Raw genomic sequence first — 13,984 nt, forward strand, 5'->3', positions numbered from 1 at the left:
TAGCAAAATCAAAACCACGAAAAAAGGAATGGCTTCCTTTACTTTCCCAAGTCTACGAATGCATTTGCATCTGCACACCCGCTCCTCTCCAGACGGAGGAAGGGCTGAACCTCTTCCTGTCAAAAGCCAGTCCCTCCCTCCTCTTGCTGAATTGGACTCCCCTGCCTTCTGTTGGACCCACCCATCATCGGCTTGCAAATGTCTCTCCCATCCCAAAGAAAAGAAAACACCTCTCCTTCCATCCAGATCCTCTTCCAGCCCTACCCCACCTCTCTTCTCCCAACACATCCACACCGCAACTGCTGTGCGGGGACTCACTCCCCTCTGCTCCTCCAATTCTCTCAGAGTTCAGGTCCCCGTCCAGGCTCGCTTCCCTCCACACTCTACTTGCATCTTACACCACCGACGATTGATGTACATCTCCAGCCCAGACTTCTCACATAGACTTCAGTGCCGGATTTCCTGGAGGCACGGCACTTCCGCCCCAACTCAGCGTGACCCAAACTGAAGCTTGACCCCAGTCCCCTGGAGCCTGATAACTCCTACTTAACCTCAGGCCTCCGAGGAGCAGTCCCTCTAGGTAGTTGTCTGCATTCTGTGCTTGATGCAGCACTGCACTTCTTCTTTAAAACACTCCTCCCAAGAGTGTTTAAATAATCAAATCTAGAATGCACATGGCCTTGTGAATACAAGACACGCACTCAGTCTTCCTGCTCGCTCCTCACCTGCAGCAGGAATCCTCTGAGCGCATGCTGCTGTGGGCCAGGGCAGGGCCAGTATCCTGCCTGGATGAGGGCGATGCTGGGAGTCAGCCAGAACCCTAAGGATTCCACTTACTTGGTGTAAAACAGGACAGCTCAAAGTCACTTTCACTGTGATAAGAAGGCACATCCCAGGTGAACTCTAGGATCAGGATGTCGGAACTTCCCTTGAGTTCCAAATGCCCCCACATAAATGCTCTGGCTCTCCCAAGGACCCCAGCAGACATTTTTCATAGCAGAACAAATGTGTGGGTCAGAGTGACACTGCAGGGCAGGGGGGTTAAGAAAGGTCACCACGGAATGGGGTGAGGGAAGGTGGCTGGGAAGTGGAGTGCAGGTGGATTCCTTCCCTGACGCACACCAGAACTGGCTTTCTGTCCCATCAGCATAGGCTGGGAGCCAGGTGACTTGACTGGAATGTCCCCGAGCCTCAGTTTCCTGAAATCTAGCTCTGGGATGTCACCGCTGGGAACTAGGGCAGGGATGGCAGCCTACCCCAGAAAGGACGTGGAGTATAACAGGAGTCAGGGAGGTGGACAGGTAAGCCAGACAGATCCGCCTCAGAAGGTGTGGGTTAAACAGAGAAACTGAAGCCAGCAGTCTTGGCTCTGGGCACATTCAGCAAGCCTGGGGACAGCATATCCTACTCTGTCCACTAGAGGAGGGGACTAATGGTGAGGGTGGGGGAAGCATTTTCCATGCCAGCAAGGACTATCCCACTAAAAACAATCCAGCTATTTCTTGGAGAATTCGGTCTGGGTCTTAAGAGGGTAGGTGGTAGTGGCTGAGCATTCTGGAGAGAGGCCTCTGGGCTGGAGTATGGGAAACCCCAAGGTCCCTCACCCCCTGCATCCACACAACGACAGGTCTTGCCCTGCACACCTTCCTTGGACCCAGCTCCACCCCTTCCTTTAATCTCTCATCCCTTTGTCTTCCTTCCTTAAGCTCTTCCCAATCCTGGGAGCCTTTTGTGCTCCCTGTAATCCAAATGCTACACAGAGAGGATTTAGGATTTAGGATTTTCCCCCAAGATCAGTATTGCCTTCTACCACTCTATCTTGCAAATGTGAAATATTAAAGCTTTTATAACTACATGGGACTAGATGAGATTTTTGGGCATAGCTTAAAGGAGAATTCTAGTTTGTAACATTCTTATTGGAAAAAATGCAATTTAAGTTTGAAATATCTGATGTAACTTTCAGTACATACCTCATTTATACTTGTATATGATTTCCCCCAAGGCAATATTATATAAAATAATCTAATGTTGAAATGGGACAATATAATCAATGTGAAAGATCGTCTCACTAATTGACCATACAAATACCACCCTATAATCATCAAAAGCAAAGAAATAGATGCATATCCAGCAATATGGGTGAATCCACATAATAGAAAGCACAGGAAAATTGAAAATGTCAAACTAGACGTGATAGCACATTTATACAAAGTTTAAAAATACATACATAAAAAAAGCACTTCATATTTTATGGGCAGTGTATTGTAATGGTTGAGAGTGCAGAATTTGGAGCCAGAATGTCTGGTGCTAGTTTCCAAACTGTGCCATCTCGTAAGAAATTAAGCTTTGAGATTCACTCAATCTCCTTGTGCCTTACTACCCTTGTCTGTATAAAGAAATAATAATAATACTTAATGTTGAAGGTTTTGAAGGGGCCCAATAAAAACCATCCCTCATCCCTATCTGGTTCTGAACCAATTAAGAAGTAAGAAAGAGGAGGAGGGCAGATGAGGACAAAAGACCATATTTCTGGGGAAGCGGGTCTTAGAGGATGCAGGTTGTAGTTGCTGATACACCCTGTGGCTGGGCAGCCCATGTGCTTCACTTAAGCAGAGAAGCGCACTGGGCTGCCCCCAAGGGAGGAGGCAGAGGTGTGCATGCCCAGCTCTAGACTCCACACTCACCATCTGGCAGAAAATGGGCAGAGAAAGGCTGGGAGCATGCCCAGGGGGTCCCTCTGCATGGAAAGAGACATCAGTGCACATGCAGCACACAGGGTCGGCATGAGGAGTGAGAGCCCATTCCTGCGGGACTCTCGACACAGAGCACAGCACACAGTAGGTGCTCAGCCCACAGCAGTGAGCACTGCTCAAGGGATAAGCGTGTTTAAGGATAAGTAGCAAAGAGGTTAGAGCAGGTGCTTACAAAGGAGAAGGGATCAGGAGTGGGGATCTTAGACAAAAGATGAAAACAGAAATAAAACAAGATACAGACACAGCTCACAACACGCTAGGAACCAAGACGTATGAGCAGCTCACTCCTAGAAGCCAACATGCATAGCTCTACAATTCTCTAATGACTTCTTCCTATGGAGACAGAATGACTCAAAACTAAATGGAACAGCAGTCTCTAGTAATCACAAAATATATATTGCTGCATGTTCTGGTCAAATGACTTGGCAAAAATCCCAGGAAATCTTTTGAAATGTCTGTCAGCCCCTAGTCCTGGTTCCAGGCCAGCCTCGGGAGCCACCTTTGGTTCAGGGTGGAGAGAATATGGCACAACAGGGAGAGCCTCATAAATGCAATTGCCAATGGGCACATGTACCCAAGGCAGAGTCACATGCAGTCTACGAGGAACCCTTTCCTTCTTGTGGTTTTGGCAGTCAGTACTTGAGATTCTTTAACTCATTCTTGTTAGCTAAGAGAAATAGGTATATTAACTGCCTCACTGGTAAAGAAAGAAGATAGCTTCCACTTGAATTGCAATTTAATTGCCCAGGGCTAAATCCACCCCAAATTTGGGAAAACTTTCTGAGCTTTAAAATATCCATCTGGAAGGCCGGGTCCTGCTCCTGCCAGCCATCCAGATCCCACGGCTCTGCCTTGTATCTCTATGACCCTGTAAACTTCTGGCTTCTTCTTTTCTCGGCATTCTATTCAGGCTGGAAAGACCTTTCCATAAACTAAACCCAGGACTGGTTGCTCCTTGAAACTCCTGGTGCACAGGCACAAAGGCCTAAAGATGGCCACATGGGGCTGTCTTTTTATTGTAGTTCAGTGAGAATCTCAGTTTCTGTTCGTGGAGTTCTAAAAGGAAATCTTTTTTTTTTTTTCTGCTCCATTCCAGGGAATCAATTTGGAAAGTTCTGTCCATCTGCCTTTTGTCCTACAACTAAGGAACTGAGGATAGTTAGAGGCACTCTCCATCAGAATGGAGTTTGTGTCTATCATGGTAATTTCGCTGTGGTTGCAGTGACCATCCATGCCTAAACCTCAGTGACTTCAAACAATACGTTTGCATCTCACCCATGCCCCATGTGTACTGAAGGTGGGCTCTGCTCCATGCTCTTCTCACCCAAGGACACAAACTGATGGAGGCTGTATTGTCCGGGACATCACTGAGGCAGAGGGAAGGAACTGTGGTGCATGGGGAAGCAAAGCAGGCCCCACGGTCACGTTTTCTGTTAAAGACACAGGACGTTCAGAATACCCTGAGCCTGGAAGAAGACCTGGAAATCCTAGTGAGCCAGGAGTATAGACAATGATGCTTAGGTGACCCCGCTGCATACCAGTTTGGCCCCACTGGCTAAGTTGGAAATCAGTGGTGGTAGAAGTTGAGACTTCAGAGATGTTGCGTCACTTTTTCTTCACTCACACGTCCCACGCTGGCCATGGAGGATCACCGTGGCTGAGAGAAGACAGAGTGTATCCCTGACGCAGGGAAAATGTTACTCTGAAACTTAAGTGTACATAAGAAGCAACCAGAAAGCATGTTAAAACTCAGATTCCCAGGCTATAATTCCGGAAATTCTAACTCAGTAGAAATTCAGAGAGCTCAAATTCGGTAGATCAGCAGGAAGTACTGATGATCAGTACTCATGACCTTGACTCGTGATCAGGTAGCCCTGGTCATGACAGTCTAGTAGAGATGACCGGCCATTCCAGTCTGCCTGGGACTGTCCTGGTTTTAGCACTAAAACTCCTGCATTTCCAAAACCCCTCAATCTCAGGCAAATTGGAATAACTGGTCACCCTATGAAAAGGGCCCAATAAACTCCGATTTATCTTCTAAAGACAAATGGAAAAGGTCCTTTTTTGCAAAACCTTCCTGAAATGGTTTGGCTATGTCACCACCCAAATCTCATCTTGACTTGTAGCTCCCATAATTCCCACATGGTATGGCAGGGCCCTGGTGGAAGATAATTGAATCATGGAGGGAGTTTCTCCCATACTATTCTCATGGTAGTGAATAAGTCTCACAAGGCCTGATGGTTTTATAAGGGGAAACCCCTTTTGCTTGGTTCTCATTCTCTCTTGTCTGCTGCCATGTAAGACGTGCTTTTCACCTTCTGCCATGATTGTGAGGTCTCCCCAGCCACGTGGAACTGTGAGTCCATTAACTCTCTTTTTCTTTATAAATTACCCAGTCTCAGGTATGTCTTTATCAGCAGCATGAAAACGGACTAATACACTTCCTAAAATATTCCAAGCAAAGATAATACCTTCCTCCATGGTAGTTACACTTATCAGGGATACCATAATCTTTGTGCATGCATTTGACTCTCCAGGAAGCATGTGAAACCCCAGAAGCCAAATGCTGCCCACTGAACTAGAAACCCAGGCCTCCTCTGCTTGGATCCCTGGGCTGCTGATTAGTCCCAAACCTGGAGCTCTATCTGCTGGGATTCTTCAGCTTGAGGACATGCAGGTCAAGAGAGGACAGGTGGGCAGGTGATTGCAGTGGCAAATAAAAGGCAAAAACAGTGGCATCTGCCAGAAGGATTAGTCAAGCAGAATCATTAAATTAATAGTAAGAAGGATAAGGAAGAGGAGAACTAGCACTTGTTGAGGATTTAGTTTATGCCAGATACTAATGCTTACATGTTTTGTGGCCTTTACAACACCCCTAGTATGTCAGTACTATTATTATCTCTAATTTATAGATGCAGAAGCTGGAGTTTGGAGAAGACACATGGCATGTTTACAGTTACACAGTAAGTAGGTAACAAAGCAAGGACGTAAACCTACATCTATAGGATTCCGAAGCCTGTGCTCTTAAGCAATTAGTTTCCCTGGTATCCCAAACAGCTACAGGGTGAGATACAGCCAAGGCAGGGGAGTTTGACGCTGAAAACCTGCCCGCCCTGCAGGTCCCTTCTTCAAGGAGCCTTTCCTCCCTGAGTGGTTCCACGAGGGATTGCTGCACAGACTGATTTTCCAGCACCCTCACGAACATACCCAAGAAAGCCAATTTCTATTTATTGATCAAATGGAAGGAATAGAAAGAGTTAGCTGGGTGTGAGAAGTTTTACCCCAATCTTCGAATCTGTGTGTCCCTAACATACCACATTCATTCCCACCCTCAAAGTCATTTGGGAGGCTTTGCCCCCTCCTCCTCCTGGACCCCATCTTTCTGCACCAAAGCTCTCACCTCTTCCCCGCTGCCCATCCTGCTGCTACCCCAGCCTTTGCCTCAGCTCCTCTCTTCCCTCTGAGCCCTTTGAGCCTCTGGCTGCTCAGAATGTGGTCCACAGACCAGCAACCTTGGCCTCACCAGGGGGCATCTTAGAAATGCAGGATCTGCAGGCACAGCCACACCTTGTGAATCAGAATCATCATTTTAATAAACGATCCAGATGCACATTAAGGTTTGGGAAGCACTGGTTCAGCCCATAATACACACCCTTTTTCCATCAGAATCACATTGCCAGGGCTGCCCTTTCTCCTAAGGAAAGCTGATCTCATGTGACTCTGAAGTCAATGTATTACCTCTCCTAAAGACATTAGCCCTTTATCGTATTTTTTATAATTTCAACTATTACTTTAGATCCAGGGTGTGCACGTGCAGGTTTGTTACATGGGTATATTGCATGATGCTGAGGCCGAGGGTACAACAGATCCCATCATCCAGGTAGTGAGCATAGTACCCAGTAGTTTTTCAACCCTTTTCCCCTCCCTCCCTCCTCTAGTAGTCCCCATTGTCTGTTGTTGCCATCTTTAAAGACATTAGCCTTTTAAAAAAGCTTTATCCTCAGCTAAAGGAATTCCAGGCTGGTGGGAAACCTACTCTTGCCTCCTGAAATTACACCATGCCAACGGCTGCCAGACCATCTCCCTGGAAAGCTGGCCCTGTTTTCCTGCCTGTGAAGTGTATGTTTTCTTCACGCCATGACTACACACCAGTTTGGGGAGCAAAGTAAGTGTCTTCAGGTAGACGGAACAAAGTATGGTGTATTTGTGCAGGTCTATCTGCTATAGGATAAAACATTGAGCAAAGAATTTCACTGTAAAGCATGCTTTAGTCCCCAGCTGTCCTCCAAAGCAAGCAATAAATCTTAACAAGAAGAGAAATAATGGCTAGGAAGAAGTACAACGTGGGTAGGAGGGGTGTTTTAAAAGAATGCCTCAAGACAAATGTCATGTTCTAGATGCTTAGGATGAATCCCTGTATATTTAGAATCCCACTCTCAGCAAGCAACACACAAGTTATTATCCCACTGTCACTGGAAACATTTAAGAGCAAAAGAAAAATTTCTCTGGGAATGAAGCAGTACAATAGCTCTTGAGGTCTTATAATTAAAGGATATATTTGCTCAAGGGGAAAACAACCAAATCAATTTTAAAAGGCAACAGCTGAGTAAAAGCAAGTTCTTTGTCCATTAGGGGTTGTAAAAGGAAAATTATAACCTGGCACCGCCTTCAGACAGCCTTTGATGCTCAGTCATTCTACTTGCTGTTGAGCTTCTCTGTAACAATCCACTTAGAAAAAACCCAAGAAATAAGCCTTGGTAAGCTCATAAAGTTAGAGTGTCTTCCGCAGAATTGCACTATACTTCTCAAAATGACTCAAAAATATTTAACACTATAAATAAAAAAAGCAGTACTTCTGTATGAATATACAAATTTTTCAGGCTTAGAATAATCATAAAGGTAAAACATGCCTGGACAGCATATTCTAAGTAAGAAAAAATGTATCACTGAAATGAAAACAGCAATTATATTTCACTGTTTCATCAATACATTGCTTGTATTCATCTACATCCCATTTTGTTTAAGAAAAAGAGTGAAGGCTGGGTGCAATGGCTCATGCCTGTAATCCCAGCACTTTGGGAGGCCGAGGCAGGCGGATCACCTGAGGTTAGGAGTTCAAGACCAGCCTGGCCAACATGGTGAAACTCCATCTCTACAAAAATACAAAAATTAGCTGGGCGTGATAGCGGGCGCCTGTAATCCCAGCTACTCAGGAGGCTGAGTCAGGAGAATCGCTTGAGCTGGGGAGGCAGAGGTTGCAGTGAGCCAAGATCACACCATTGCATTCCAGCCTGGGTAACAGAGCGAGACTCCATCTCAAAAAAAAAAAAAAGCCAAAAACAAAGAAAATAAAATAAAAAAAAGAAAAAAAGAGCAGGAAGGAGATTGAGGTCAATGTATAAGGATGGAAAGAAAATGGCAATGTGAAATTACCAAAAATCAAAAACAAAAAAAAAAGGAGTAAAAGCAAAATTACAGATAGGGATGAAATGCTGAACCCATAATGAGCTAAGAAGATCTGAGAACCTCTCCTACCCTCAGCTGAAGGGCAAGGAGAGAGAAAAGATGCTGGATCCCAGACAGAGCTAGAACCTTACAGTGAGTTGCCTGCCAGGAGCCAAGATCCTCATTAGGATGAAACAGCTGGGATACTGCAGCCTATGGGCCAACAGAGGCAGCTGGGGGACCAAATGCCCCATTGTCTTCGCTCTCCTACTCCCTGAACACCTGGGATACCTCCCCGCAAGCCTGTTGCTGCTGTCCAGGAAGGTCACAAGCCTGGGTCACTGGGCACAGAATGGGGGGTGAGTGGACAGAGAGAAGGGAGACTATCTGGGTCACAAGAGGGCTTGAGCTGTTTAAAGTTTCAAATAATTAACCAATGTATCTTGAACCACATCACCAAATCTGAGCAAGAGAAGAGACGTGAGGTAGCAGAGAAGAAGAGGCCTTTTCAGGATGGGACGACGATAGCTCTGAAGAAAAAGTTCAGTAGGCCAGGCACCAGTGGCTCACAGCTGTAGTGCCAGCACTTTGGGAGGCCGAGGCAGGAGGATCACTTGAAACCAGGAGTTCAAGACCAGCCTGAACAACATAGTGAGGCCCTATCTCTACACAAATAAAATCAATAGTCGGGTGTGGTGGCACGTGCCTGTGCTCCTAGCTACTGGCGTGGCTGAAGCAGGAGGATCACTTGAGCTCAGGAGTTCCAGGGTGCGGTGAGCTATGATCACACCACTACATTCCAGCCTGGGCAACAGAGCAAGATCCTGTCTCAAAAATAAAAGAAAAAAGAAAGAAAATAAAAGTTACAGTACATGGCCTAGAGCAGCACTACTCAAAGTGTGGTCCATGGACCAGTGCTGGTCCAGGAACTGTTTGTTACTCATCCACAATAAAACAAGGGGCCGTGGGAGGTGGCTCACGCCCATAATCCAGTACCTTGGGAGGCCGAGGCAGGTGGATCACCTGAGGCCAGGAGTTTGAGACCAGCCTGGCCAACATGGAGAAACCCCACCTCTAGTAAAATTACAAAAATTAGCCAGGTGTGATGGCATGTGCCTGTAGTCCCAGCTACTGGGGAGGCTGAGGCAGGAGAATGGCTTGAACCCAGGAAGTGGAGGTTGCAGTGAACCAAGATCACACCACTGCCGTCCAGCCTGGGAGACAGAGCAAGACTCCATCTCAAAAATCAATCAGTCAAACAAGGAAAGAAATCGAGAGTCAGCATTTAGAAAGCCTTAAAACAATTTAAAAGAGTAAGCTGATATCTGTTAAATCTGGTTTTTTAAATGAGGCTTATATTTTGTCTTTAGGTTTTATTTCCAACTTTTCTGGACTGTGGCCCAGACAAAGAATTCATGACTGAGACCTCATAAGCACAAGCAACAAAAACAATAATATATAATTGGGACCTAATTAAACTAAAAAGCTTCTGCACCGCAAAATAAATAATCAACAGAGTGAACAGACAACCTGCAGAACGGGAGAAAATATTTGCAAACTTTGCATCTGACAGGGGACTAATATCCAGAATCTACAAGGAACTCATTTCAACAACAACAAATAAATAACCTAATTAAAAAGTGGGCAATGGGCCGGGCACGGTGGCTAACTCCTATAATCCCAGCACTTTCAGAGGCCGAGGCAGGCAGATCACTTGAGGCCAGGAGCTCAAGAGCAGCCTTGCCAACATGGCAAAACCCCATCTGTATTAAAAATACAAAAAGTAACCAGGCACAGTGGCGGACGCCTGTAATCCCAGCTACTGGGGAGGCTGAGGCACGAGAATCGCTTGAACCTGGGAGGCAGAGGTGCAGTGAGCCGAGATCACGTCACTGAACTCCAACTGGGCAACAGAGCAAAATCCTGTCTCAAAAAAAATAAAAAATAAATAAACAGGGGCTTGTGTGAACACTATAGCCACCTACCCACAGAAGCAAGTAGGGGCAGCCCAAGCCAGATGTCAGGCCCACCTGCTCTAAATACCAGGCACCTTCAGGCCCAGCCGTGCCCAGGGCCTAAGCCAAAAGACACCCAACCCTGGCGGTGCGGGTACGATGCCCTCCCCATGAAACAGAGATTTACACAACAGCCGTCCACACAGTCTTCCTGCCCTTGCCTCACTCCACAGCAAGGAGGCTGGACTGTGCTCTCGTGTGCTTTATCTCGCCTGGGCCAGGCTCTGGCTGGGCGCTCTTGCCCTCATGAGAGCTGTGCCAGCTGCTCTGCCCACCTGGGACCCTGTGCTGGAGACAACACCTGGATTTCAGCTGCCTGAGCCCACCTGGATGGCAATTTAAACTGATTCCAACGAGGGGAAGAGTGCTGCATCTCCCGGCTCTGGGCTTCCTTGCCCCACTCGCCCTCCCCATCTCTTTGGGAGCCCCCAGGAGCTCCCAGGATACTTGGTGCAAAAGGCAGCTCGAGGGATGGTGAGAGTCTGGCCAGCAAGGATGACTGTGAGGGGAGGGGAAAGAACTGAATGTTCCATGCTGGTTATGCTGGTTATTCTGTGATGCTGAGCAGCGATAAAGGTAAACACACAATTTTATCATTCAAAGTGTTTAAAACCTATGGAACAGAGTATGTCATGCATGGTGCGCTGAATCTGGAATTCCTACGCCATAGAATGTTTGCATTTGTGGTTTGAAAATTAAAGAGAGAAGTGCAATAGCTCAGGAATTTGCTTTCAAATGAGAGAGACATGGGCACATAAAACATCCTTATCTGCAGGCTGGAAGACCAAAGGGAACCTTGTGAGGAACAGCAGCAGGAGCTGCCAGGTGGAGGAGACAAAACCTGGCCCCTCTGGTCTAGAGTGAGCTGTGGGATTCCTGGGGAGGCAGATGGTCACACTGTCTGTGCCCCGAGGCCACTTGGGGGACCTAGTACAACTGTCCTAGGCAGGCAAAGAGCTTGGTCTTGCTGGAGCCCCACTTATGGGGGAGCCCCAGACCTCCTTAGCTCACTCCCCACCCACCTCCACTCCCCTCTCTGCACACACACCCCCAGCGACTCAGCACGCCACCACTCTGCCAAGGACACAGCATGGCGCCCTCCTCAAGGCTGGCAGTGACCACCAGAAAAGAATGGTGTGTTAGGCCAGGTGCGGTGGCTCATGCCTGTAATCCCAGCACTTTGGGAAGCCGAGGAGGGTGGACTGCCTGAGTTCCGGACTTCAAAACCAGCCTGATCAACATGGTGAAACCCCATCTCTACTAAAAATACAAAAAAATTAGCTGGGTATGGTGGCCCATGCCTGTAATCTCCGCTACTCAGGAGGCTTTGGCAGGAGAATCACTGGAACCTGGGAGGCGGAGGCTGCAGTGAGCCGAGATCATGCCACTGTACTCTAGCCTGGGTGACAAAGCAAGACTCTGTCAAAAAATAAAAAATAAAAAGAATGGTGAGTTATACTGTTATACTTAGAAAACGCGGTTTGGTTTGGTTCTTGTTTTTTCCCAAAGTAAGGAAATGCAATGGGAGTAGAAAGTGAAAAAGAGAGAGAGGAGAAGCACAGAAACAGGAATAGTGAAAAAAGAGGCATCAGGAAGGAAAGAGTGAAGGAAGACCATTTGGTGGTGCAGGAAGGCTGCAGGGTCACAGGTATGAGAAGGAGCAGGGGCTCTGTGGGGGCTGGGCAGGTGCCCTGAGGACGGCGGGCAGAGGAGAAGAGGTGCCAGGCACAGTTGACTCCCCTGAGACGCCACATTTAACTCAAGCTTCCATGAACTATCATGAAGAATTCATGAAATTCAGTGTTTCCTTATATATGCTTGCCATTAATAGTAATAGGAAAATGGCCATGCTTTAAAGCCCAAATGTGCTTGAAATTGCAAAAGTTTCACAAGGGAAGAAGCATATAAAATAGTTTTCAAGATTAGCTAAGGAATGAAATATGCTCTTTTTAAAAAATCAATTTTCATTTACTGAGTATTTTTCTGATTCTGTTGGCATTGAAAGATCTCTAGCAAGCCAGCCTCATTCTGAGACAAAACAGTCAGAAGCTCATATCAGGGGGACAGGGTGGCAGGAGGTGAGATAGGGCAAGGAGGGCATCGGGAAATAGTTCATACTGGGGAGACAGAGGACATCAGGAAAACTCCAAGGAAGCTTTTTCATTGATAACTCAGATCCTACCAGAAATCATTGTTCCTTTTGTCCTCTTTCTATAGAACCTTTTATTTTCTCCAAAGAGAAAACAGCTTTACTGTTTTTCTAATTCTAAAAGTAATACATGCTCATTGTAGAAAATACAGATATATATGTATATACCATTGACTACTACTCAGCCATAAAAAGGAATGAATTAATAGTATTCGCAGCAACCTGGATGGGATTGAAGACTATTATTCTAAGTGAAGTAACTTAGGAATGGAAAACCAAACATCATATGTTCTCGCTTATATGTGAGAGCTAAGCTATGAGGATGCAAAGGCATAAGAATGACACAACGGACTTTGGGGACTTGGGTGAAAGGGTGGGAGGGGGATGAAGGATAAAAGGCTACAAATAGGGTGCAGCGTATACTGCTTGGGTGATGGGTGCACCAAAATCTCACAGATCACCACTATAGAACTTATTCATGTAACCAAACACCACCTGTTCCCCCAAAACCTATAGAAATAAAAATTTTTACAGATAGTATAGGTAACATGGATTGAGTTCTTACAGCATGTAAGGCACTATTCTGAGAGCTTTTTCTGTATTATCTGATTAATTTCCCACAAGAACCCTCCTAGGTTGGTACTAGATTTATCCCTGTATTTCAGATGAAGATACTGACCCTGAGACATTAGTTAGATCATCCGGTTACACACAGCTAGGAAGCTGTGGAGTGAGATGTTTACCGAGGTAAAAACCCAGAGTCAGCAAGCTGACGTACACTGTGAGATTTACAGAAGAAAGTAAAAATCCCCGATGATCTCCCCATCCACCGAGAAACACTCTTAGCATATTCAAGTATCTCTTTCTTCACTTTGTTCTTTGCTTATACAGGCACGTGCTTTTTTCCTACTAAATGTGATCATTCCATACGATCTAGCTAGTTTACATATAGTTTTGGTCTGTTTCTTCACCATATAGTATGGACACGTGTTGTGTCGATAAAGACCATTCTATGGGACCATATGGTGCCTATTAATCCACTAACTGAGTCAGTCCCCTTTTATTGGACATGAGATTGTTTCCCACTGGATGCTATTTTTATAATGCTTTGGTGAACATCCTGCATCAGACATTTGAGTATTTATCTCATGAATTCCTTTGGATAAATTCAGAGTAGTAGTTTCATGTCTTTTTTTTAATACAAATATTCTGGGAAGTAACATCAGTACTGAGTTCCCAGAACTTTCGTGTGAATGTGTTTATAGATACTTCACTCCCCAGAAGAGATAAGGCAGCCTAAGCTCATTAAATGGGGGAACAAGAGGATCAATGACAATTTCTCTAGGTAAAAATAATAAAATTCCATATCATAGGTAATATGTAAATGTAAAGCACTAGAGTGCTTTACAATGGTCAAAGAACATTCACACACACTCACAGGAGTCCCTAGCCATAAGCAGGGTCCTCTCCACCTGCCAAGCCTACCATTAGATCCTGGATACCCTACACCAGTCTGCCACAGTTCCATGCCTGGGTCTCTCTCCTGCCCTGACCACCCCTGCATAACCAAAGATTGGCACAGCAGCCTGGGCTCTTCCTTCCTGGACATCGCACTACCAATT

At 45.9% G+C, this 13,984-nt stretch overlaps 1 protein-coding gene across 2 annotated transcripts in view; it reads right to left on the reverse strand.

The window, feature by feature from the left end:
* The window catches only part of LAMA3 (laminin subunit alpha 3), a 271,772-nt gene that overhangs the window by 221,683 nt on the left and 36,105 nt on the right, over window positions 1-13,984 (reverse strand). The window lies entirely within an intron of this gene.

The sequence above is a fragment of the Piliocolobus tephrosceles genome, chromosome 18, assembly GCF_002776525.5.
Source record: "Piliocolobus tephrosceles isolate RC106 chromosome 18, ASM277652v3, whole genome shotgun sequence".
In the NCBI taxonomy this organism is placed as follows: domain Eukaryota; kingdom Metazoa; phylum Chordata; class Mammalia; order Primates; family Cercopithecidae; genus Piliocolobus; species Piliocolobus tephrosceles.